General features: G+C 41.9%; 1 protein-coding gene and 1 long non-coding RNA gene across 4 annotated transcripts in view; one reads left to right on the plus strand and one right to left on the minus strand.

The window, feature by feature from the left end:
- Positions 1 to 5,412: 5,412 nt before the first annotated feature.
- On the minus strand, positions 5,413 to 15,120 carry LOC149312797 (uncharacterized). The gene is made up of 3 exons (XR_016281307.1): positions 15,075 to 15,120; positions 12,734 to 12,841; positions 5,413 to 5,484 (listed from the first exon to the last, which is right to left on the minus strand). It is a non-coding gene; the product is annotated as an uncharacterized LOC149312797 (long non-coding RNA).
- Positions 15,121 to 16,726: 1,606 nt separating this feature from the next.
- IRF2 (interferon regulatory factor 2) overlaps positions 16,727 to 24,840 on the plus strand; it is a 58,827-nt gene continuing 50,713 nt past the window's right edge. Inside the window, exons 1-2 of one of the 3 annotated variants that reach the window (XM_089525401.1) lie at positions 16,727 to 16,968; positions 22,513 to 22,654. The gene's annotated coding sequence lies outside the window, so the exon portion shown is untranslated. Of the gene's footprint in view, positions 16,969 to 18,496; positions 18,609 to 22,512; positions 22,655 to 24,840 lie in introns of those variants that run through there. The other 2 variants (XM_089525400.1, XM_089525403.1) reach the window with 2 other exon arrangements.

Raw genomic sequence — 24,840 nt, forward strand, 5'->3', positions numbered from 1 at the left:
CTAGCTTAGTGATGGTCTTTTTTTAACTATAGAAACGTAGAATCAGTTTCTCATTCCAGCGCCTCTGTATAATCTTCAAGTCATATTAAGTCAGTCAGAAAAATTATTCTAGAGGTAAAATTTAATATCACTTGCCAAATACAGATATGAACAGCTTGGCACACAATCTAACTAGCTAAACAACACCTACAGTTTTCATCATTTCAGGCAGTGAATCAGCCTTCCTAGTCAATCAGTTGTCTTCACTTCATACCTACTCATAATTTACTATGGCAAAAGAAAGTAATTAGGCTGTATCAGTGCACAAGTACAAGTAGATTTAATTATACGTAAGACCTCACAGAGTGTTTTGGTAGTCCCATGGTTAGGGAAGAACCAGGAATTTTTAAAAAGTAATGGGGATTCCAGCTCTTACATGTAGCTGTCTCCTACCAATATTGCATGGAGAACCAAAACTTATATAAAAGCTACTTGCTCTAAAGGTATTTTAATAATAATAATAATAAAACTTTTATTTATATACCGCTTTTCCTTCCAATCAAAGTGGTTTTACATCATTAAAACTCTATGATCCAGGTCATAGTACAATATCTCAGCAATACATACATACATTTTAACTGAACTTTGGTTCAGCTTGCTGTGAGAGTTTTTTCAAGTAGTACAATCTTTTCTAAGATTAACAAAATACTATTTTCTCAGTCAATGGAAAGGAAATTCCATGTCTACTTCAACCCTTTTTGTCAGATGTATGATATTTAATCAGAGAGATCATAAGAAATAAATGTTTTGTTTTCAAATATATAATCTGCACAGCCATGATCATAGAACTGGGTGTCTGAGCACATCTCTATGCAGACAGCCCACCTAGACAAAAAGGTTTTAAAGAAATGAAAGGCTAAGCAAACTAATACAATGTGAGAATAGGATTTATATTTCTTAAAAGGCCATCTTCTAAATTCAGCTGACCAGACTAAAAAATTGAGAGCTACTTTGCGTGTAGTTTTTCTTTCTGATAGGAGTAAGATTCTGTTTAATTATACCGAGTCACTCATCCAACTGCCACATGCAGAGGGACAGATATCACCATAATGTAACTTTCTACAGTTTGGCACTGACTTTTTGGCTAGCCGTTTAATTTATATTAATGCAAATAAAGTGTACGATTACACAATGCAAACCAGAACTTGGAAAAAGAGAACTTGCAATTTACATTTAGATTGTGTGGATCAGGTTTCCTAAGTGGCCCCAGAGTTGCTCTTGCTGGTGCACATATAAAATTGTGTATGTACTTTAAGATCCGAAGCTGCTTAGCTTTCTTTTTAAATAAGGATATGTCGTGAGCTCATTATCACAGTGAAAAAAACATTAAAGTTTTGTCAATATAGATACCAGGTTTTGACCAATGTTGGCTGGTTGTTGGTTCCCATGCATTGGTGAATCCTCTTTGGGCTTTAGTCTAAAGTTTAAACAAGTTGTCTGTCATGTTGAACTCTTGTCTTCAAAATACATTTAGCACTTTGGATAGCTTCTTTAAAATTTGGACTATATCCTGCATGGATTTCCCTTCTCACTGCCTTGAAAGCCATCAAACACCATTGGCTCTGACTGAAGATATTGGAAAGTAGTGATGCTACTTAACCCAGGTTCTAGGCTCTAGCCTTTTATACATACCTTTTATTCTAGAATGCTTTCTAATTCTCAATCCTTTCCCACTTGGAAATATTGTACTTAAAGGCAGATCCCCTCATGTGTATCATTAATACTTTGTGTTCATCTGGAAAGTCTGGGGTATGTGATTGTTGTAGGACCATCCTTTTTTTCTGGGTTACTCTGATCTTGCCGCGGTGAGTGTAGCGTTATCAAGAGTTGCTGCAGACTGGGAAACTGCACTGCAGCTACAGAATATGTACCAAGTTTCCTGCTAGTGTAGACAAGCCCTAAGACCACTTACTTGAAATCTAGAGTTTTGTAATATCCAAATCTATCTATTACAGGCAACTAACATTTGCAGTACATTTTTATTCAGCAAAATCAAGGTTTCCTTGAATTACCCAGTAACTTTAATTACAACCTCAAATTAGACTCTTGTAATCTGGTCCCTATAGTAATTTATGAGAGCTGCCTCACCACATTTGAAAGTATTATAGGAATTTAGCAGAACGGGCCATAGACCACACCATGTGATTTTGGTAAAAACTTTATGTATGAAGCAATTTTGCATCCTAGATGGACTGGAGTTAGGATTATTGTCAGTCTTAAATTTGGCAGCGCACATCTTGAAAGCAAGCTTCAGTGAACTCGGGAAGATTTACTTTAAACTGATTGGGCTGAAAAATGTGTTACTTTGTTTTTGCTGTTCACTTCTGAAAAGCTTTTTCTATTGACATTTATATGGCAAGATCCCTAGGGCAGGTGTTCCCCCCCCAGTTACACAGGACACTGATGGTCTTCTATAAATCATAACCCAACATACTGTGTTGTATCGTCTCAGTGCACATTAGTGAAATGTGTTATGTGGGCATGAAATCATTACCACAGGGTGTCACTAGAGATAATGAAGTAATGTGCACAAGACACAAGAAGCACAGAGAGTGTCTGATATGAAACTGAAACACCACCTGCTCTGTCAAATGATCTCATTTTCAGTCTAGAAGTATGTCTCTGGCTGCACTCCAGGGTGGGGCTCATTTCTGAATATAGAAGAGTGACCCATTCGCAACAGCAGATCCAATCATAACATTCTCTTTCCCAGCATGCTAATTTATGATATTTGAGCTAACAAGAAGAAAAGAGAACCACAGTGCCAGTTTAAATGTAAATTGTTTTCGCTGCAACAGACTAAATGAAATAGCTTCCTCTCTAGAAATGGTTACAGACCAGAATTAAGTTAGTGAATTATGAAGACATAAATTGGATTCATGTTATCACAACTTCTTTTTATGCTAATTGCATATCTGACCCATGTAACCACCTAAATTCCCCTCAAATTCACCTTATAAGCAACACAGCACCCACGACAACACAGCCATTTCCATGTTATGGAAGAATGAGGGAATATGCATAGATATATAGAGCTATTTTATGTAGCTGGGCATGCATCAAGAACAACATCTCAGAATGCTCACAAAAAGCCATTGAGGTCTCTGCAGATGCTTGTTGTAGAGCGTCCAGCTGCAGAAAAAGAGCTGTTCACACACACTCTCATTGTGTGCTCTTCAACAACATAGAAATGACAGTGTTGGGTGGGGGGCTGCACTATAAGTACCTAAAGTGAGTTTTGAGATGCTAACATTGGAAAACATAAACAAGAGGACATAGTTATGTGATAAATATTTCTTCTGATGCACGATAACAACCCATTCCAACCCCTATATTTGGGGGCAATTGTATGTTGGAGAATATCTATGGAAAGGGCATTGGCCTGATGACTCCATAGTAACCTCATGTATTAACTGCTGACTGGGAGCAATGGCATCCTCAACTCATATTGTGAGAGGTCTCTAAGAAGAAATGTAGGTAACATTTACATTAAAGGTAGGAAACATATAGCCTTCCAGATGTTGCTGAACTATATTTCTCTCCATTAGTTATACTGCCTAGGACTAGGGGGAAGGGGCTGCATGATTCTTACCTCTGAGTTACATCATCCAGACCCACTGGAAGTGGACATTTGGGAAACTCTAGCAGTGTCAATCTGGATCACAACATTACAATGGATATACTGTATATCACTATTTCCCCCCTAAAAAAACATAGACCACTCCTTTCAGTTGTCACCAACAGTGTATCATATTATCCATTTTTATTGATATTAATATATGATCATTTCTACCCTGGCTGTCCAATGCATATGCCTTGTTAAGTGCAGCCTATAACATTTCTGAATGGGTTCTTATCCTACGTAGGTCCTATGCAGAACATAAGGGTTCTTCATAGAAATATCACAGACCTATTGTGCAATTCTGAGAGGCAGGATGGTGTGGTTTGAGTGTTGGACTGAAACTTTGGAAATCAGGTTTCAGTTTTCTGCTCAACCATGGACACCCACTGGGAGACCTTGGGCAAGTCACAAACTCTCAGCCCCAAAATGACGCGAAGGTAAATGACAACTATACTGTGCATTTCATAACCTTGCATTCTGTTGACTTTTTCACATAGTTCTGATTTTAGACAGGGGTAGGAACTATGAATTTCACCTCCGGATGTTGAATGCATTACCTAGAATTCCACACCACTGGCTGTGTTGGCTAGGAGTCACAGTCCAATACCATCTGGAGGACTGCATGATTCTTGCCCCTACTTTCAAGAGAAAGATGTTTGCATATACAGAAAGCAGGATAGTAGTTGGTAAGAATATCCAACCCAGGCTAAGGAAACCCAGAAACAAACTGCTACATTTCCAAGAAGTTTACTTGGTGTGGCCTATGTTACCCCAATTATCTTAGGAGAAAAGCAAAATAATGCATAAGACCATCGTGTGACGTGACACAATGTGTAGAAAAGGGCTGCTGGATTAATCATATCCCTGAGGTTGCACAGTCTCTCTTTGCTCCTCCATCAACACCCATATGTTAGGTGTAGATGTGGTAACCCCAGGAAAAAGCATTTGCTTGTAGGCATTTCACATATGGCAAAATCCTAACTATGCAACTGATGCAGAAAGCCATGAGGCAGAAATTTGTCAGTGTCTTATGCATGGGTAAATCCTTCTACAGAAGTGGTGGGACATTTTTGTCTGATGTGGAAGGTCTCCATTCAATTCAAAGTTGCAGAAGTAGAGTTGCCATTGTGCACACAGGTGTACATGAGCATGTAGACATCCATATGCATTTGGGTGGGTATTCATAGAATCATAGAGTTGGAAGAGACCACAAGGGCTATTCAGTCCAACCCCCTGCCATGCAGGAAATCTCAATCAAAACATTCCCGGCAGATGCTATCCAGCCTCTGTTTGAAGACCTCCAAGGAGGGAGACTCCACTAGCACAAAAGTTGTGTGGCATAATCAAAAGTTGTGTGCCACTCTACAAGTGGAGGTTTACACTATGCAGCTCCAATGTGGGATCTAAGCCCATGTGCGTAGGCTATCATATTCAAACATCTATGCCTTAGGTATGGTCATGAGGGAAAGGGCTAAGGAGCTGTGTAAACTGGAGGGTGCCATTGGCATGGCCCTGCAGACCCTTTCTATGCACAAAGCCCCTTGACACAATTCACATGTCGAGGCTGATGTAATAGAAAGTCAACGAAATATATTGTATTTATCTTATGGGATCAGTTATGGCCTACAAAAGCTTGTTACCATAAATCGGTTTTCTGTTAAAGATGCCCCAAGACTGTGGCATTTTATAGAAATGCCTGAATTCATACTATTTAGCTCAGCTCAGATGTTTTTCAAACTCACCACCACCAGATGGCCTTCTAACACCTGGTTTTTGCTCCATCCTGTCTTCTCTACGTTTCAAAGCCATTTCTTTCTCTGTACCTGGCAAGTAAATGTGATATAGTACAATAAAACTCATAGAAGTTATGACATGTCTTTTCAGCAGAATCTTCTTTAACAAATATCAAGCTTTGTGCTGCTGCTTGAGTGTGAGTATATTTATGTGTATGATATCCCCTAACAGTATTGTACTCCTGCCAAACTAGCCAGTAGAATATTACATCTGCAGACTTTACTAGTACACTCGTCCCTCCACATTTGCACCTTTGACTTTTGCGGATTTGATTATTCATGGATTTTATTAATATGCTCTCTCTAGGAATATCTAGCTTGTCCAGTGCAACTCTATGGGCAAATTTAACCAAAACACACACTGAAGGACCTAGAGATTCCTAGAAAGAACAATCCACTAGGCATCTGTAGGTCCTCCAGCACACTTCTACAGTCAATGTCTGACAGATGTTGACCAGAGTTGCACTGGAGGAGCTAGAGATTCCTAGAGAGGTGTTCTCACAGGGGAGCCTGTGCCCCTAAGCCCTGTGAAAGTGGTGGGATGAGTGTATACTCAAAACTCTATCACAGTAAAATCTGGTTTATAGATTTGTACATGTACATACATATTAAAAATATGTTTGCAGACTCAAAATAGGCAACTATAGTCCAAAACACACTGCAGAAACAATCCATTTTCAGACCGCTTTAACTGCCCTGGCTGAGTGCTAGGGAATTCTGGCAATTCTGTAGTTTTCTGATATCCCAGCTACAGAGAATCAGCACTCTGTAAATTCCCCCTTCTGCTTCTAAGTAGCAAAATAAATGCTCACTGAATTTGATGCTGAAAATAACACTGTACAATAAGTCTATTTATAAATAAGACTTTCACTAAGTCATCTTCTACCCTTATGACTTTTCTGAAGAAATACTCATGATGTAACAGTGTTTTCTCCAGCAAACATGCAACACATTAATTTAATGTGTGTGCATAGCACTTCAAGTCACCTGGCAAATTATAGCAAACCCATGAATTTCAAAGGCAAGGAATACTCAGAGGTGATTTTGTCAGTTCCATTTGCTGAATGGTATTAATTGGTGGTCTCCTATCCAAGTACTAACCAAGGCTGACCTTGCTTGGCTTCTAAGATTAGACAGGAGCTGGTGCCTTCAGGGTATGTAGGCTCTACATTAATTTCATATGGAAGGGTGTATGTGTATTTAGACTTGATTATACATGAAACATGGGCATGTACTTTATATTAATGTATATCTGAAGCAAACATGTGGAGAGTAGTGTAAATATTGTTCTTTCACCACAATGAACATGTAATGTTCCTTTTCTATCTGACATTGCTATTCTCTCTTCATAAATGTTTGTAGAGAATCCAAACCATGCTGTCACCAAGTCATTGTAGTCCTGAATTATTTATTATTATTATTAACCTTTATTTATGAAGTGCTGTAAATTTACACAGCGCTGTACATACAATCTTTTTAATTAGACGGTTCCCTGCCCTCGGGCTTACAATCTAAAAAGACATGACACAAAAGGAGAAGGGAGTGGTGGAGGGAAAGGGGATGAGTTCCAGCAGTTCCTCTCTACCTCTGAGGCCTGGACCAAGGCAGATGGACTGGAGGGAGGGCTTGGCTTCATAATGGATGGTTAATCTTCTACCAGGAAAAATACATACTCTCAAGTAGGATAATACATATACAGTACATAGCAATACAGGAAATGGTTTGATAAACAGGCACCAAAAGAACAACATCAAATAGTAAGCGACAATTATGCAATGCCTGGGAAGGCTTCTCTGAACAGGATGGTTTTCAACTCTGTTTTGAAGCTGGTTAAAGAAGTGATGGCTCTTGCTTGTGGGGGAAGAAGGTTCCAGGAGTGAGGGGCAGCAAGTGAAAAAGGGCGAATCCAGGATGGGGCAGAGGAAATCCTGGGCTGAGACAGCAGACCTTGACTACCAGAACGGAGGGCCCGAGTGGGAAGGTGAGGAGAAAGAAGGTCTGATAAGTAAGGAGGGGCCAGTCCATGGAGGGCTTTAAATGTTGACAGCAGGAGCTTATACTGAATGCGGAAAGGGAGAGGGAGCCAGTGAAGGGATGCCAACACAGGAGAGATGTGGTCAGAGTGCTGCGTGCAGCTGAATGCTGGACAGAGATTAAAGGACGGAGGTGAGAAAGAGGAAGCCCAGCCAGGAGGACGTTACAGTAATCAAGTCGTGAGATCACTAGGGCATGGACCAGGATCTTGGCAGTAGAGGCAGAGAGATAAGGTCGGATTTAGGAAATATTGTACAAAAAGAATCTACAAGCCTTGGCTGTGGTCTGGATCTGTGGGATACACGACAGAGAGGAATCAAAGATAAAACCAAGACTGCGGGCTTGCTGGACTGGTTGAATAGAAGTGTTGCACACAGAGACAGAAAAAGAGTGTTGAAGGGTGGGCTTAGGAGGAAGGACAAGAAGCTCCGTCTTGGACATGTTGAGCTTCAAGCGCCGATGGCGTATCCGCTGCGAGACAGCTGTGAGACAAGACGAGACTTGCTGTTCAAGTCTTGGAGAAAGGTCAGGGGTGGAAAGATACAACTGGGTGTCATCGGAATACAGGTGGTAGGAAAAACCAAAAGAGCTAATGAGTTTACCTAAGGACAGTGTGTAGAGTGAAAACAGAAGGGGACCCAGAACAGAGCCCTGGGGAACTCCAACAGAAAAGGGAAGTCTGACCTCCTGCAACTACTGCAAAAGATCTGCCAGACAAGTAAGTATCCTATATGTTTGTTCTCAAACCTGATTGGCAAAGATATTCTGCTCCTCCATAAGATGCAACTGCATCTCCATACTGTCCAATGCCAATTGGCATTGTGCAGTTGAGGTTTTGAGGGGCTGCTTTGCCGTTTGTTAAAAGCGTCTTCCACATAGGTTCTAATCCTTTTTATTGCTTCCATTTTAGCCCATAAAGAATAATGAATTCTCTAGTTTTTAGTGCCAGAGAGGGCTACTGGTTATCTTTTAGTATTATTTTTATGTAATTCATTTTATGGTTAAATAGATCACATTTTCTATAGAAGAGACAAAAAAAAAAAAAAATAGAAGAAAAACTGAACCTGCTTCACCACATTATCAGGTGTTAGGTCTGGTTTTACATCAATGATCTAGTCATATTTGATATAATGTGCATATAGCCCTGAATCCAGTTTGACACCACTTTAACTTCAATGGCCCACTGCTATGGAATTCTGGGATTTGTAATTATTGTGGCACCAAAGCTCTCTGCCAGAGAAGGCTAAATGTCTCACAATTCCCAGAATCCATAATTAAAGTGGTGTCAACCTGGTTTATTTCTTCAGTGCAAATGCAGTCACTGATATCACAACAGAATTGCACTGCTGAAAATCAGTTGCTGGGCTTTTTTCTTTTAATGTTTGCATCATCTTTTCTCCTGGAATGGAAGGAGACATTCTGTCCTGCTTACCTGGAATATTGCATCCAGCTCTGGGTACCACAATTCCAAAAGTATGTGGAGAAGCTGGAGCATGTCCAAAGGAGAGTGACTAAAATGGTGAAGGGTCTGGAAGCCATGCCCTATGAGGAACGACTTAGGGAGCTGGGGATGTTTAGCCTGTTTAGAAGAGAAGGTTAAGAGGTGATATGATAGCCCTGTTTAAATATTTGAAGGGATGTCATGTTGAGGAGGGAGCAAGCTTGTTTTCTGCTGCTCCAGAGACTAGGACCTGGAACAATGGATGAAAGCTACAGCAAAAGAGATTCTACCTCAACATTAAGAAGAACTTCCTGACAGTAAGGGCTGTCTGACAGTGGAACACACTCCCTCAGAGTGTAGTGGAATCTCCTTCCTTGGAGGTCTTTAAGCAGAGGCTAGATGGCCATCTGTCAGGGATTCTTTGATTTGGATTTCCTGCAAGGCAGGGGGTTGGACTGGATGGCCCTTGCGGTCTCTTCCAACTCTATTATTCTATGATTCTATGATTCTAATGCTCTATGATGCACTTCCTGCTGAAATTTGAAAATGGCAACAACAAGTCTTGGCAGTGACTGCTAAAACTTGATAGTGGTATGAGAAACTACAATGGTGATGCTGACTCGAAGTGATCCTATATGGCATGCTGCCATGGACAACCCTATCCCAAATTCAGGAGAAGTGAATGAGGCAAGAGATATCAATGTTTTCTTGGCTGAACAAATTAAATAAAAGAACATGAAGCAGCTGTCTGAAAGTGCTTGGATTCAGTCATGTTTATCAAATGGCAGCTGTTATACATGGCACAAAATAAGTCCACCATTCCTCTTAGATGGACCACTATAAAAGCATCTGAGGGGAAATAGCATTAAGGGTACAGAGAGATATTATGTTTTACCAGCAGCAACATCTCACTAGAAACAAGCTATCAAATAACTACTAGTTCTAAGTTACATTTTGTAAACAGCAACACAGTTGCTAAAATCAGCTATGGCAGCATAAACCCAGCCAATCTTGAACATGCTACTCAATAAGGACTGCTGAAAACAGTAAGAAAACCTTTCAAGTAAACATACATAAATGGGCTGTAAATTCCTGGAGGTTGGGCCTTAATACTAAAATTAAATTTAAAAAAGTATATATCTAACACAAGACACTAACCACTTTCATTTCCTATCTAGTTGTGACTTTTGTTATGATTAATAACAGAGTCAAGTACATCTGAATATATTTGTGTTTGTCACATCACCAAAATGCCATATACACCTACATACATTTCCATAGATATATTTTCACCATGTATATATTCTAGTAATTTCCTCTCCCAGGTTTTGATGAAAGCATCAGAATACATACAATAATTATTTAAAATCAAGATTAATTCTGTTGGAAGGAATTTCCTGGTACAATTTCCTTTCTACCATCTCTAGATGTATTGCTTAATGCTTGCCTAGATTTATTTTAACTGCAGCCTAGACTGCAGATTATCAGTTCCTCTTCCTCTTCTTCATTTTCCAAAACAAAGCCACTTTTCCCTGACAGCTTATTAAAGCCACAGCAGACAACCTTTTATGTTTTATACAATGAACAGCACTAGCAAAGTAAATGGAGGTATATGATCCACAAAGCGATTCCCCATTATGTACATGGAGAAAGAAGAAAACATTTGGGAAGGGCTGAGATGACTTGAGAATAACTTGAGTGCACATATCATAAGAGCTGTTTACCAAAAGCTGACACCATTTTGATCTTGTCAGGAAATATAAATATTTAGTCTTGAAGCCTTCTGGCATCATTTATTTCGGACAATGAAAGGGTGACTCAATGAAACTACAGTAGACCACTGTATGAGCAGGTTACTTATCTGTGGACTGGAGCTCATTCAATATTAGTCAATGGTAGCACATACCCATGGTTGCTTTGACTAGGAGTGTGCACATGACCACCTATTGACTAATATAGGCTGCATCCACACTGGAGAAATAAGCCAGTCTGGCACCGCTTTAACTGCTCTGGCTCAAGGCTATGGAATTCTGGGAGTTGGAGTTTGTTGTGGGGTCCAGAGCGCAGCTCTCCGCTCTGGGCCTGCAACAAACTCCAACTCCCAGAATTCCATAGCCTTGAGCCAGAGCAGTTAAAGCGCTGTCAGACCGGGTTATTTCTCCAGTGTGGATGCAGCTATAGACTTGAATTCCTGCATTTTTTCCATCTACAGGGTGGCCTGGAACTGAACTCTCATGGATGGGAAGGGCCCACTGTATTTGATCAGGTGCTCTAATTAATTATGTTGTTTTGCAACATTAGAACCAGGGTGCAGAACAGTTAATATATGTGTCAAAAGGTAGATCTTGGATAATAATACTAAGTAGCAAGCTGAAAATAATTTAGAAACCAAGGTTACTTATAGGGAGACTACAAATCCCTTGTTGGAACAGTTTCACTGGCTACTGATCCATTTCTAAACTGCTGGTTAGGATCTATGAAGCCTTATTATACAGCTTAAGTCCAGACTATATGAAAGCTTATTATCTCTCCATATGAGCTAGTCAAGTCTTATGGTCTTTGGAAAAGACTTTCCTTCTGTCCTATGACTCTCACGGGATTGTCTGGTGAGGACATGGGAGGCAGCCTTATCAGTTGCTGCTCCTAGGCTATTTAACTCTGGTCCAAAACACACTGCAGAAATAATCCAGTTTGAGACTGCTTTAACTGCCCTGGATGAATGCTAGGGGATTCTGGGAACTGTAGTTTTGTGAGACATTTAGCCTTCTTGGCCAGAGAGCTCTGGTGCGACAATAAACTACAGTTCCAATAATGGTGGCACACTGAGAACAGGAATTTTGGGAAGAGATGAACAGGAACTAATCTTTGCACTAGTCTATCAGGATTCTTCCCACTTCTGCCATTATTTTTCAGGTTACTAATTCTCACTGTATAAATTTTGAAATTTTGCATATTAAATAAGCCTTTGGTTTTGATGCATCCATTCAAAAAGAAGAAAAGAGGAAGTGGTAAAGTGACAGAAATGAAAACAGAAGTAAAAACAAAGAGATGAATCAGTCATCAACGTCTGTATTTCACAAACAGGGCATCTAGGCCAGAAGTCATAGTTTGTTTTCTTAAAATAGAAAATGATTGGGCTGCAGAAAGAAATATGCTATGAACCATACAAATCCCAGCTCTACTAAACTGGAAGATGTACCTGCTTTATTGTTGTTGTGGGCTTTTGAGTCGTTTCTGATTTATGGCGACACTAAGGATAATGGATCATAGTTTTCTTGTCAAGATTTGTTCAGAGATTGTGTGTCATTGCCCTGAGGCTGAAAGCATGTGACATGCCCAAAGTCACTCAGAGGGTTTTATGGCCGAGTCTGGAATCGAACCCTCAGTCCAACACTCAAACCCTTATGTCACGCTGTCTCTCTGAAATCACTCTTTAGAAAGACAGATGAAAGTTCTATATGAAAGAAAGAGTACTTGATAAATTATTGCAGTCATTACCTTAGATGGCTTGAAATAATTAAGATAAATTAATAATCAACCATGACTGGTTGGTTGGATGTTTATTTCATGAATTTTCTACACAACCCTTCAGAAGGACATGACCGGAGGTTTGGGTGGCATGGATATGCACAGTACGATAAAGCCAAAATAAATATAGATTTAACAATCATTTTGTGAGATGTGCCTTATTAAGAATATGTAATAGATACAAAGCAAGGTTATGCCCTAAGATACTTTTACAGTCTCACCATAAGAAGCCTTTTATAGGGAAGAAACAACAGCAAAGAATGGTGGGTAACTTACTATGAGCTTTCGTAGTTTGAGCCGGATCAGTTCTTTCTTGGTTGCCTCCCTCCAACCATGGAGCAAAGACAGGGTGGGAAGGGGCTTGGACCAGGGCCCTCATGGTGCCTACAGAAGGAGAGGAAGGAAGGGCACAGAAGAAGAGGATGCTGCCACCATTGTGATGCCCAGCTTGATGCCCAACTCTGACCCTGCAGGAAGCATCAGGTGGGGAGAGGGTGGTGGAAGGAGATAATAATAATAATAATAATAATAATAATAATAATAATAATTTGTATCCCGCCTCTTCCTGTATTAGATCGAGGCGGGAGATGTGGCAGCAGGCAGGAAAGGACACTTGCCTTCTCACCTGAATGCCTTATAGCCCTCTCTGACCTGGCCAGGCTAACTGACACAAACCCCAACTGCTCCCCTCCACCAGCCAGTGTGCCTTTGCCCTCTGCCCGCTGTGGGTGCTGGTCGGGTACTATTACCACCCGGCAGCACCTCCTGCTGGCCAGGTGGAAAAGGGAGGTGATAGTGGTGGGTGCCCACAGGCACCTATCTTTCTGGGGAAGGAGAGGAGTTTGTGCCCCCCTGTCTCCCTTTCCCGCTTGACCAGCAGCCCTGTCAGACTTGAAAAGGGCTGCCAACCAGCAGCCACAGCAGGTGTAAGGCAGAGGCACTATGGCTGGCAGAGGAGGGATGGATAGTGAGCGACTGCCCCACTGGGTTTTCAGGCCCCTCTGAGGTTTCACCCAATGCAGTCTGCACCCCCACTATACACATTTTAGTAAAAAAACCAAAAAACCCTCCCCGATGAACATTTGATTTGCAAAGTGTATAAATTTTTGTTAAAACCTGAGTTGGAAGAGGAACAAGTCAAAAGCTGTATGATAAAACGGGCTCAAAATTTTGGATATTATATACAAATGAAACAGATGTGGAAGATTACTATAATAAAGGACCATGACAGCAAGATTATTGTATGCACAGAAATTGAGAAATATTGCAACCCGAACCAAAAAAAAATCTTTTTAAAATAAGAGTTTTATAATTTTTTTCTCCTTTTTTCATTATATAAAGACTAAATTTAGATAAGATAGCAAAAGCTAGGTTTTGTTTTTAGGTTTCAACTCGGCGGAATACAATATAATGTTAAAATTAGTTAAATACACCAAACTGTGTTGGAAGTACTTGAAGGGACAATTTTAAGATGAAAAATAAGCATGTATGTTGTTTTTTTCTTGTTACTTGTTTTTCCTCTTTGTTTTGTTGCGTTAGTTGTTGGTATTGTTGCTTATGTCCTTATTTGTTTGTTATGTCCCACTGTATATTCAATAAAATAAAATAAAAAAATAAGAGTTTTATCTTTTTAAAATATGTTTTATTCTTTTCATAACTATCTGTTTTAATACTGTAATAATTTAATTCCTTTTTAATGTACTTTTTAAAAAATGTTTTTAATTGTACTGTTTTTAATGCTGTCAAGCCGCTCTGAGTCCCAGTCCTGGGAAAAGAGCGGGATACAAATAAATATAATAAATAAACATTTAAAAAAAGAGTGACAGCTAAAATTGACTTCAGTTAGTTGAAACGGACTTGTTATCTATTTTGACTGGAGAAAAATCATTGGTGACATTTTTGAAGGACTGGGAACTTTTGATTTTAATTTCTTTGCAGAAAAATGATAATAATAATAATAATAATAATGAGTGCACCCGGCTTTCTATATTCATGGATTTAAGCATCCAGGGCTTGAAAAATATATTTTAATAAAATGTACGCACCTTGCAAAGTAAAATGGTGTCCCTTTTATATAAAATGGCCAAACCAAGGTTTGTTGTTTGGAGTGTGTGTGTGTGTGTGTATAAATTCCGAGCAACAAACCTTGATTTGGCCATTTTATATAATGAAACTTACTGGGTGACCTTGGGTGAAAGTCACACTCTCTCAGCCTCAGGGGAAGGCAATGGCAAAACCTCCCCTGAACTAATCTTGCCAAGAAAACCCCATGATAGGGTCTCCATAAGTAAACTTTGGGCAAGTCACACTCTCTCAGCCTCAGAGGATGGCAATGGCAAACCCCTCATGAAGAAACCTTCCAAGAAAACCCCATGATAAAAGGGGGTCACTTTAGGGTCAGGGTGACCAGCCTTCCTCATTTTCCTGTCCTACATTTCCACCTTCTGCCCAGGAGGAGGGATTCCAAAACGTCCTCCATTTCGAGCAGGACTAAGAATCCACATTTCTATGATGAGTGTTTTTATTTAGTCATGGCCTCCATTTATTTCCCCCCCCTCTTGAATGTCCTCCATTTTGTGGTGCCTTGTCCTCCTTGGCAGTGAGGACCTCTGCTGACCCTAAAATGGATCCTAGAGGCTCCTTTTATTTCCCCTTCTCCTCCATTTCTTCCATGAACCCGGAAGAGGCTTTAAAGTGGCGCCATTCTAGAACAGCTTCCGTCAAAACAGCAATGGAGGGAGGAAGTGTGGGCTCATAGAGAGAAAGAGAGAGCTCCAGGACACACTGCAGAAATAATCCAGTTTGAGACCGCTTTAACTGCCCTGGCTCAGGGCTAGGGAGTCCTGGGAACTGTAGTTTATTGTGGTACCAGAGCTACTACTACCTCCGACAGAGAAGGCTCAATGCCTCACAGAACTACAGCTCCCACAATTCCCAGTTTGAGAAATGCCTGGGCTCGATGGCAAGGGAACCCTGGGAATTGTAGTTTATTTTTGGCACCACAGATTTCTGATAGCGAGAAGGCTAAATGCCTCACAAAACTGCAGTTCCCACAATTCCCTAGCTTCGAACCACGGCAGTTAAATTGGATTGTTTCTGCTTTAACTGCAACGCTTTAACTGCCCCAGCTCAAGGCTAGGGAACCCTGGGAACTGTAGTTTTGTGAGACAGCTCTGTCAGAGAGAGCTCTGGTGCCACAATAAACTACAGCTCCCAGGATTCCCTAGCCTTGAGCCGGGGCTGTAAAACCGGTCTCAAACTGGATTATTTCTGCAGTGTGTTTTGGACCGGGGGGGGGAGAGAAATAACCTGGTTTGAGACTGGGGTCCAAAACACACTGAAAAAACAATCCAGTTTGAGACTGCTTTAACTGCCCTGGCTCAGTGGCTAGGGAATCCTGGGAACAGTAGTTTTGTGAGACATTTAGCCTTCTCTGTCCGAGATAGTAGATCTGGTGCCATAATAAACTACAGTTCCCAGGATTCCCTAATCTTGATCCAGGGCAGTTACAGCGGTCTCAAACTGGATCATATCTGCAGTGGGTTTTGAACCAGAGAAGACGTCCAAAAGATACTGCACAAGTCATCCAGTTTGAGACCGGTTTCACTGCCTGGGCTCAATGCTAGGGAATCCTGGGAACTGTAGTTTATTATGGCACCAGAGCTCTCTCCGACAGAGAAGGCTAAATGTCTCATAAAACTCCCAGGATTCCCTTCCATTGAGCCAGAGCAGTTAAAGCAGTCTCAAACTTGATTATTTCTACAGTGTGTATTGGACCAGAAAGGGAGAAAAGACAGGGGTCCTAAAGATACTGCAGAAATCATCCAGTTTGAGTCTGCTTTAATTGCCCTGGCTCAGTGGCTAGGGAATCCTGGGAATTTTAGTTCTGTGAGACATTGAGCCTTGCCACAATAAACTACAGCTCCCAGGGTTCCCTAGCCTTGAGCCAAGGCAGTTAAAGAGGTCTCAAAAAGCTGGATTATTTCTGCTGTGTGTGCTTTGAAGGGGAGAAATAGTCAGGTTTGACTAAGAGCTCCATGCTCTGGAATTCTGGGAATGGTAGTTGTGGCACCAGAGTGAGAGCCTTTCCTGCCTGCCTGCCTTGCTCTTCCTGGAGGGAAGTGAAAATGAAATCGACTTTTCAGAGAAATGATGAAAGCAGCAGCCTTGGTCTGCCAATGAGAGGCTGCAGCAAACTTCCGCACTGCTTTGCCTATTGCCTGCCTGCCTGCCTCCCTCCCTCCCTCCTTCTCTCTCTCTCTCTTGTGGGCTGCTGCTGCCTTGCTGCACAAACAGGGCCCTGGGAAGGAGGTGGTGGAAGGGGGGGATTTCCAAGCCTGGTCTCGCCTTGTTTTGCTTTCGATCTGGCCTCGCAGGAAGAGGAGGAATAACTACACCACTTTGAGTTTTTTTTTGCCACCCTGCTTTTCCTTTCCATTTCTGGTCTCTTGGCAACCCCTGATATAACCTTGAGGAATTTTTACACAGGAGGAGCAGCAGCTTTCCAATTGGTAAGGAAGAAGAACAACAACAAAATAATAATGATGATATCATAATAAATAATAATAATAACAACCTCAATCCAACCTTTGCAACAAAACCCAGATAAAGCAGCCGCAGCAACAACAACAACCATCACTCCAACTCTCTTCTCATTCCCCACCCTCCTAATTCTGCATTTCTCTTTCTCTATCATGAGATTGGGTTTGCAAACCCAAAATGCAAAATAGATAAGGTTGGGTTGTGGGGTCATATGATTTTTTAAAATTATTATTGTTATTATTATTATTATTATTATTATTAGAGGCTGCAAAGAGAAAGTGGCAGGTCTTTTTTATTTTTAATTTCGCTTTTGGTATTTGCAAAGGGAAAGGGAAAGGGAAAGGGAAAGGGATCATCTGCTGGAAGGAAGTGTTGTTTTTCTGTTCTGCTCTGGGCTTTGCTGGAAGGGGCTAAAAATGCTTAAAACAAAGGCAGCATGAAGAGAAGGAGGACATTTGTGTGTGTGTTGTGTTTCTTTCCTTGGAGGTTTTTTATTGGGGGTGGTCAAGGAAGAAAGTGGATCCAGGAAGGAGGCATTAACCCTGGCAGATCTCTTTAAGAAGATCTCCCCTATTTCCTTCAGTGTCTATATGTTTTTATTTATGGGGGATCTCAAAGAAGGAACTTATTTTCCCCCATTTGGACTCTTAGGGGAGAAGCCCATGGAGCTGCAGAGCTGGACACTTGTGGGTTTCGACCCCTGGGATCCCTATATATTTAGGTGAGAGGCTTTTTGGCCCTTCCCTGTCTGAGGGATGGCTTCTTCCCAGGCTTGGTCCTCCTTTTTCCAGGACGAAGCCCTACATTTCCACCTTCTAACCAGGAGGGATCCCCAAATGTCCTCTGCTTTGAGCAAGACTAAGGAGTATGGGTTCAGCTTTCTATGAGTGTTTGAACATTTCTTGGGGTATGTCCTGTATTTTTCCTCAGTGCCCTCCATTTCACAATTTTGAGGACTAGGAAGGATGAGTATTTCGACCTTTTCTTGGGTCATGTCCTGTATTTTTCCTGAACGTCCTCCATTTTCAGACTATGAAGTATGGATTTATATTTCTTAGAGTGTTTCCAGCTTTTCTTGGATCATGTCCTGTGTTTTTCCTACATGCCATCCATTTTGAGGACTAAGAAGCATGACTTTATATTTCTTCAAGTGTTTCGACCTTTTCTTGGGTCATGTCCTGTATTTTTCCTGAATGTCCTTCATTTTGAGGAGTAAGAAGCATGAGTTTATATTTTTGTGAGTGTTTTGACCTTTTCTTTGCTCATACCCTACATTTTTTCCTGGATGTCCTCCATTTTGGCCAGGACTAAGGAGCATGGATTTATATTTATTTCTGTGTTTCAAGCTTTTCTCTTGGGCCACGTCCTACATTTTTCCTAAATGCCCTCCATTTTGAGCAGGATTGAGAAGCATGAGGTTATCTTTCTGTGTTTCCAGGTTTTCTTGGGTCACGTCCTTTATTTTTCCTGAATGTCCTCCGTTTTGAGGACTGAGAAGGATGAATTTGTATTTCTATAAGTGTTTTGACCTTTTCTTGGATTATGTCCTATGTTTTTCCTGAATGCCTTCCATTTTGAACAGGACTAAGGAGCATGGATTTCTCTTCCTGTGAGTGTTTCCACCTTTCCTTGGGTCATGTCACATATTTTGTTCCTGAACATCCTCCACTCTGAGAAACATGGATTTATCTTTTTGTGAGTGGTTCTTATTGGATCATGCCCTCCATTTCCCCTGAATGTCCTCCTCCCTTTTGCAGTGGGGACCTCTGCTCACCCTGCTCTTTTACCATTCCAGGCATGGCTCTTTCCTCTCCTCAGACTTTGCACCCAGCCATGGAGGCTCATAGAGGCTCAGTGGAAGGAAAGGAGGGCCTAGGTGAAGGGGCTGCCCTTTGGGGAGGCAACTGGGCCTTGAGCCTTGGCTTTGAGGTTGGGGAAGGGGTGCCTGCGGGGGAGAAGGAGGCACAGGGCTGGTGCTTGGGGTTACCTTTTATTTCCCTCAGTCACAGGCCTCTTCTTAGGAGGAAGAAAGCAGCGGCCTTGGAGGGAGAGGAGGCAGCTAGAAATTATTCCCCCCCCCCCCCCTTCACCCTCATTTTTAAGCAAGCAGAGCCAGGGTCCAAAACAGAAATAATCCAGTTTGAGACCATTTTAACTGCCCTGGCTCAATGCTGGGGGATCCTGGGAACTAATTTTTTGAGGGACATACTAAAAGAAATGACAGTACTTGTCCATAGGGAAACCATACATGCCTATAGAGAATAATTGAATACTTGCCCTATGTTTCCCTATGGGCAAGTAGTCTGCAATGATTCTCTGTGGGCAAGTATTCCCCAATGATTCTCTATGGGCAGGCATTCCCATATGTTTCCCTATGGGCAACTATTCTCCTGTTTCCCTATGGGCAAGTTCTCCCCTATGTTTCCCTATGGGCAAGTATTCTGCAATGATTCTCTGTGGGCAAGTATTCCCCAATGATTCTCTATAGGCAGGCCTTCCCATATGTTTCCCTATGGGCAACTATTCTCCTGTTTCCCTATGGGCAAGTACTCCCCTATGTTTCCCTATGGGCAAGTATTCCTCTATGTTTCTCTGTGAGCAAGTATGGTTTCTTTATGGGCAAGTACAGTACTGTCATTTGTTTTAGTATGTCCTGTTTTGCAAGACAAGTAGCCTTCTCTGTCAGAGATAGCTCTGGTGCCAAAATAAACTACAATGCCCTAGCTCTGAGCCAGGGCAGTTAAAGCAGTCTCAAACTGGATTATTTCTGCAGTGTGTTTCGGACCCAGCTGTTGGAGAGGAAAAAAATGGAGGACATGGCCAAAGGAAAAGTTCAAAACGCACTCATATACATTTCATGCTTCTTGTGTTGTTGTTGTTGTTGTTGTTGTTGTTGTTGTGTACCTTCAAGTCATTTCTGGCTTGTGGAGGCCAACTTATCATGGGATTTTCTTGGCAAGTTTCTTCAGCAGGGGTTTGCCCTTGTCATCCTTTGAGGCTGAGGGACTGTGACTTGCCCAAAATGGGTTTCAATGGCAAACTCTTGTCTCCAGAGTCAGAGTGCAATGCTCAAAGCATGCTGGTTCTCTCATAGGCTTAGTGCGGAAATAATCTGGCTTGACACCCCTTGGAGTGGCCTGGCTCCATGCTGTGGCATTCCGGGGGTTGTAGTTTGTTGAGGCAACAAGCTACAACCCCCAGAATGCCACAGCATGGAGCCAGGCCACTCCAAGGGGTGTCAAGCCAGATTATTTTGAAAGAGCTAAGTGGAGGGGTGATGTTATGTTACGTTATTCCCTCAGTGTCCCCACCTTGACCCACCCCAAGGCCCCTCTGGCAGCCTCTCCCTCCAACAAGGCAGTTCTCTGTTACACAAGCCTTGATGGCTAGTGCTCACTTCCTTTTCTAGGCACCCAGGCCGGTAATTGTGACGTTGCTTTGCAGCTGGGCCAATCAGGAAGCTCAATGGAAAAGGGGGGGGGGAGCCCTTATGGAGGAAGGGAAAGTTCCCTCCTCATCTTTTTTGCATTTTCTTCCAGGAAGGCAATCTTTGAAGCAGTCAGGGGGCTTTGGGTGGTAGGAGGAAGGGGGGCTCTCTTTTTCTCCCTAGTGCCAGTCGGCCTTTACTCAGGCTCTTGTTGTTGTGTGCCTCCCAGTTGTTTCAGACTTATGGTGACCCTATCATCAGGTTTTCTTGGCAAGTTTCTGCAGAAGGAGTTTGCCATTGCCATCGTCGGAGACTGAGAGAGTGTGACATGCAGAAGTTTATATGGCTACCCTATCATGGGGTTTTCTTGGCAGTTTTCTTCACAAAGGGGTTTGCCATGGCCTTCCTCTGAGGCTGAGAGAGTGCGACTTGCTCAAGATTACTTATGCCAGCCCTATCATGGGGTTTTCTTGCTAAGTTTCTTCAGGAAGGGATTTGCTATTGCCATCTTCTGAGGCTGAGAGAGTGTGACTTGTCCAGGGTTATTTATGGTGACCCTATCATGGGGTTTTCTTGGCAGGTTTCTTCATGAAGTTGTTGTTGTTATTGTTATTTGCAACCTACTTTCCCCTCAAAACTGGGACTCAGAGTGGCTTCACAATATTAAAAAATATATACAGTTAAAACATAGAAAAGTGATACATTGGCCTGTTACAGACTGCCAAAATAAAGCTGCTTCGGGTCTCTTTGGAAGTATGCTATTTAAATGAAGAATGTATTCTAAGAATCCGGAAGCTGCACCAAAAGCTGCACTCCGGTGCTTAGGAATGGAGTGTGGCTTTGGTGCGACCTCTGGACTCTTGGGACCCATGCATCATTTAAATAGCATACCTCCAAAGAGACCCGAAGCAGCTTTATTTTGGCAGTCTGTAACAGGCCATTAAAACAGGATTAAATTGTTACATTGTTTCCCTTGCCATCCTTTGAGGCTGAGGGAGTGTGACTTGCCCAAGGTTACTTATGGCGACCCTAAAGTGACCCTATCATGGGGTTTTCTTGGCAGGTTTCTTCAGAAGGGAGTTGTCATTTACATCTTTTGAGGCTGAGAGAGTGTGACTTGGCCAAGGTTACTTATGGCGACCCTATCGTGTAAAGTTCCCTCCTTTTCTTTTTTTTGCATTTTCTTCCAGGAAGGCAACCAGGGAAGCAGTCAGGGTGCTTTGGGTAGGTGGAGGAAGGGTCTCTCTCTCTCTCTCTTTCTACCTAGTGCCAGCCAGCCTTTACTCAGGCTCCTGTTGTTGTTGTTGTTGTTGTTGTTGTTGTGTGGCTTCCAGTTGTTTCAGACTAATGGCGACCCTATCATGGGGTTTTCTTGGCAAGTTTCTTCAGAAGGGGTTTGCCATGGCCATCCTCTGAGGCTGAGAGATTGTGGCTTGCCCAAGATCACACAGTTTACATGGCCTAGTGGGGAATTGAACCCTGGTCTCCAACGTCACTTAAACCACTACATCACACAGTCATCTTACTTCCACTCTGGGTGACTAGATGTCCTAACTGCAAAGGAGGAAAAGGCAGCAAAAATGCAGTCAAGAAAAATCTCTAGGATGAAATAAAAGCCAAAAACACTCATATAATAATTCATGGCATGTGGTTTATTGACAGCTATATTGTTGTTGTGTACCTTCAAGTCATTTCTGACGTATGGCAGCCCTAAGCCCAACCTGTCATGGGCTGAGAGAGTGTGACTTGCCCAAGGCCACCCAGCCGGTTTCCATGACCCAGCCAGGATTCAAACCCTGGTCTCCCAGAGTCCTAGTTTGGCACTCAAACCACTTACTGTGTTTTTATGTGTGCCATTGTATTTTTTTCTGATCAGCTGATCTTTGTTGGCTTGCAATGTACTTATAAAACTCTGACATGCTTAAAGTTGTACTTTTGTTGCAATAAACCCTTGACTAAATCGACATTTAAATTATTCCTTTCATTTGTCCATTGTGCTGAAATGAAGGAAAAGTCCCTCTTAGCATTTGCACTGTGTCCTCCAGCGACCCATTGCCTATAAATTTCGCTGTCCTTTTCTCCTCAGAAAAACAAACGTGCCAGGAGCTCTGGGTGTGAGTCTTGTCCGCTGCTGCTTCTAGGAAAAAAGAGCAAGGATCCATCATATCCCCCTCTTTGCATCAAGGACAGGCTGCCAAATAGACACATTTCTTGAAGGAGAAGAGCAGGTGTGGTGTTACTCAATGGGCTGTTTAGTCGTGCTCCAAATGCAGGACACTTTGGAATCCTTCCTGGACAGAAGGCTGAAGTGTAGGACATGTCCTGGAAAGGGAGGACATCTGGTTACTCTGGTCCCACTGAATAGCTTGGAACCAGATCATTTGGAGAGAGACTCTTTCTTACTCCAGAGCTTTGCAGTGAGCCCTTGATATTTCCAGGGGTTTGGTTCCAGAATGGATTCTCAAGTCTCACTATATACAATGGGATAGTATAAGAGTTTCCCTTATATAAGATGGCAAAATCAGGTTGTGCTTTTTGGAATTTTAAAAAATATTTTCAAGCCTGGGCTGGTGGGATCCGTGGATGCAGAATTCATTGATAGGGAGGACCGACTGTAATAATAATTATTATTATGTTTATTATGTTTATTTATATCCCACCTTTCCCCAATACAGGGGGGACTCAAGGCGGCTTACAAATCTAAAGCAGTCCAAGTTAAAACCCTATAAAACATGCAAAATACAAGTTTAAAAAACAATTAAACAGTTCATTAGATTAGCAGGACACTATATTGGGAAAGGCTGCACATCCTTTTGGGCCACTGTACTCCCAGCTATAGGCACTTGGGATTAATTTACTTTTGGGAAAACACTGTCATTCCAAAGTGCTAGGATGCCACATGGGTTGTTACCTTTTTTTGTTAACCTAGGGTAGTCCTATCCCTTATTTATGTTTTGCCCACATATAGGGGCTGATTCTAAGAATTTCTAGTAGTTTTCTGTGGGTTTTCCGGGCTGCGTTCTGGAGGAATTTATTTCTGACGTTTTGCCTGCATCTGTGGCTGGCATCTTCAGAGGTTGATGGCATGGAAGTGAGTGGGGTATATATACTGTGTGACCCTTGGTTGGGAAGAAGTGATTTACATGTTAATCTGTGTGTTGGTCTGTTGCTGAATAGCAAGGCCTCAGGGTGGGAGGATATGCAGTAGGATATGTGTGTCTATTTAACTGGCAATCCATTGTCCGCGGGGAAATATCTGGTAGGGTTACTTGTTTGATGGTTAGAAAATTTGTTACTTATACGACTGGCAGGTGACCCTTATTACAAGATGTGACCACCGTCGGTTTAACAGGTTTCTTCTCTCTTTACTTACAGTATACTCTGAGGCTTTTCTTTCATCAGAACTGTCTCTTTAACCCTTGGTCCTTTTACTGTCCCCACTTCCTTTCCTAGTCCACTCACTTAATAAATGTCTCGAGATGGGCTCCCAGTATCCTTATCTATCAAGTGTTTTAATATTATTGGGAGCATGCTTTTGATGTTGTTGTTTATAAATTACTTCAAGCCACTCCTTTGTAAACAAGAATAAATATAAGCTTCATTTACAGACAGAACTTAAGTTAGTATCTTTTCATAGTTGGTTCTCAAATGGTGTGATTACATTGTGTACATCGCTTCACTTGCTACAAACTGTCTTTGCTCCAGTTCTTTCACTGACTTGGTTTCCATTTGAAACTGTGTTTTATTTCTCTACAAGTTTCAATACAAGTTCCCCTTCATCAGGACTATGAACCCTGCAGGCATATGGCTCAATTCACAACATTCCCTCAGAACAAGGGGGGGGGGGTATGAGCCACCCTGAAGTAGCTCGTCACTTCTCACAGGACATGACACATTCCTCCTTTGAATGGCTCTCTCCCCTTTTATAGTCGCTCCTCAGGCAGCCTCCACCTTTGCAGCCAGCCTAAGTGATTGGCAGTGGCAGAAATGCCACTCTCCCAATGACTCTCCACACAAGGGATGCCCCTTGTTGGAGGGCTGGAAAGCTTATCGCTTATACAACTGACAGGTGACCCTGATTACAAGGGATGCCCCCTGGTTAAGGGCTGGAAAGCTTGTTGCTTATAGGACTGGCAGGTGACCGTTATTACAATGGATGCCCCTGTTTGAGGGCTGGAAAGCTTTTCGTTTCATTATAGACTGAACAAGTTGACAAAAAAATTTGTATGTTTGAGTTTGAGCATTTCACAAGAAATATGCGCATCATATAATTTATGGATGTGGTCAATATGTTAATTTTACAAGGAAGCACATAGTTTAGCTGAAATAATTTTTAAGTAAATCAAAAACTTGTTTAATAGCTGCCTCTCAATTGTCAAGGCTGCATATCATGAATTTTGGCTGTCCTTTATTG

The sequence above is a fragment of the Sceloporus occidentalis genome, unplaced genomic scaffold (genome assembly GCF_023333645.1).
Source record: "Sceloporus occidentalis isolate IW3139 unplaced genomic scaffold, rSceOcc1.0.p SCAF_5, whole genome shotgun sequence".
Lineage (NCBI taxonomy): Eukaryota > Metazoa > Chordata > Lepidosauria > Squamata > Phrynosomatidae > Sceloporus > Sceloporus occidentalis.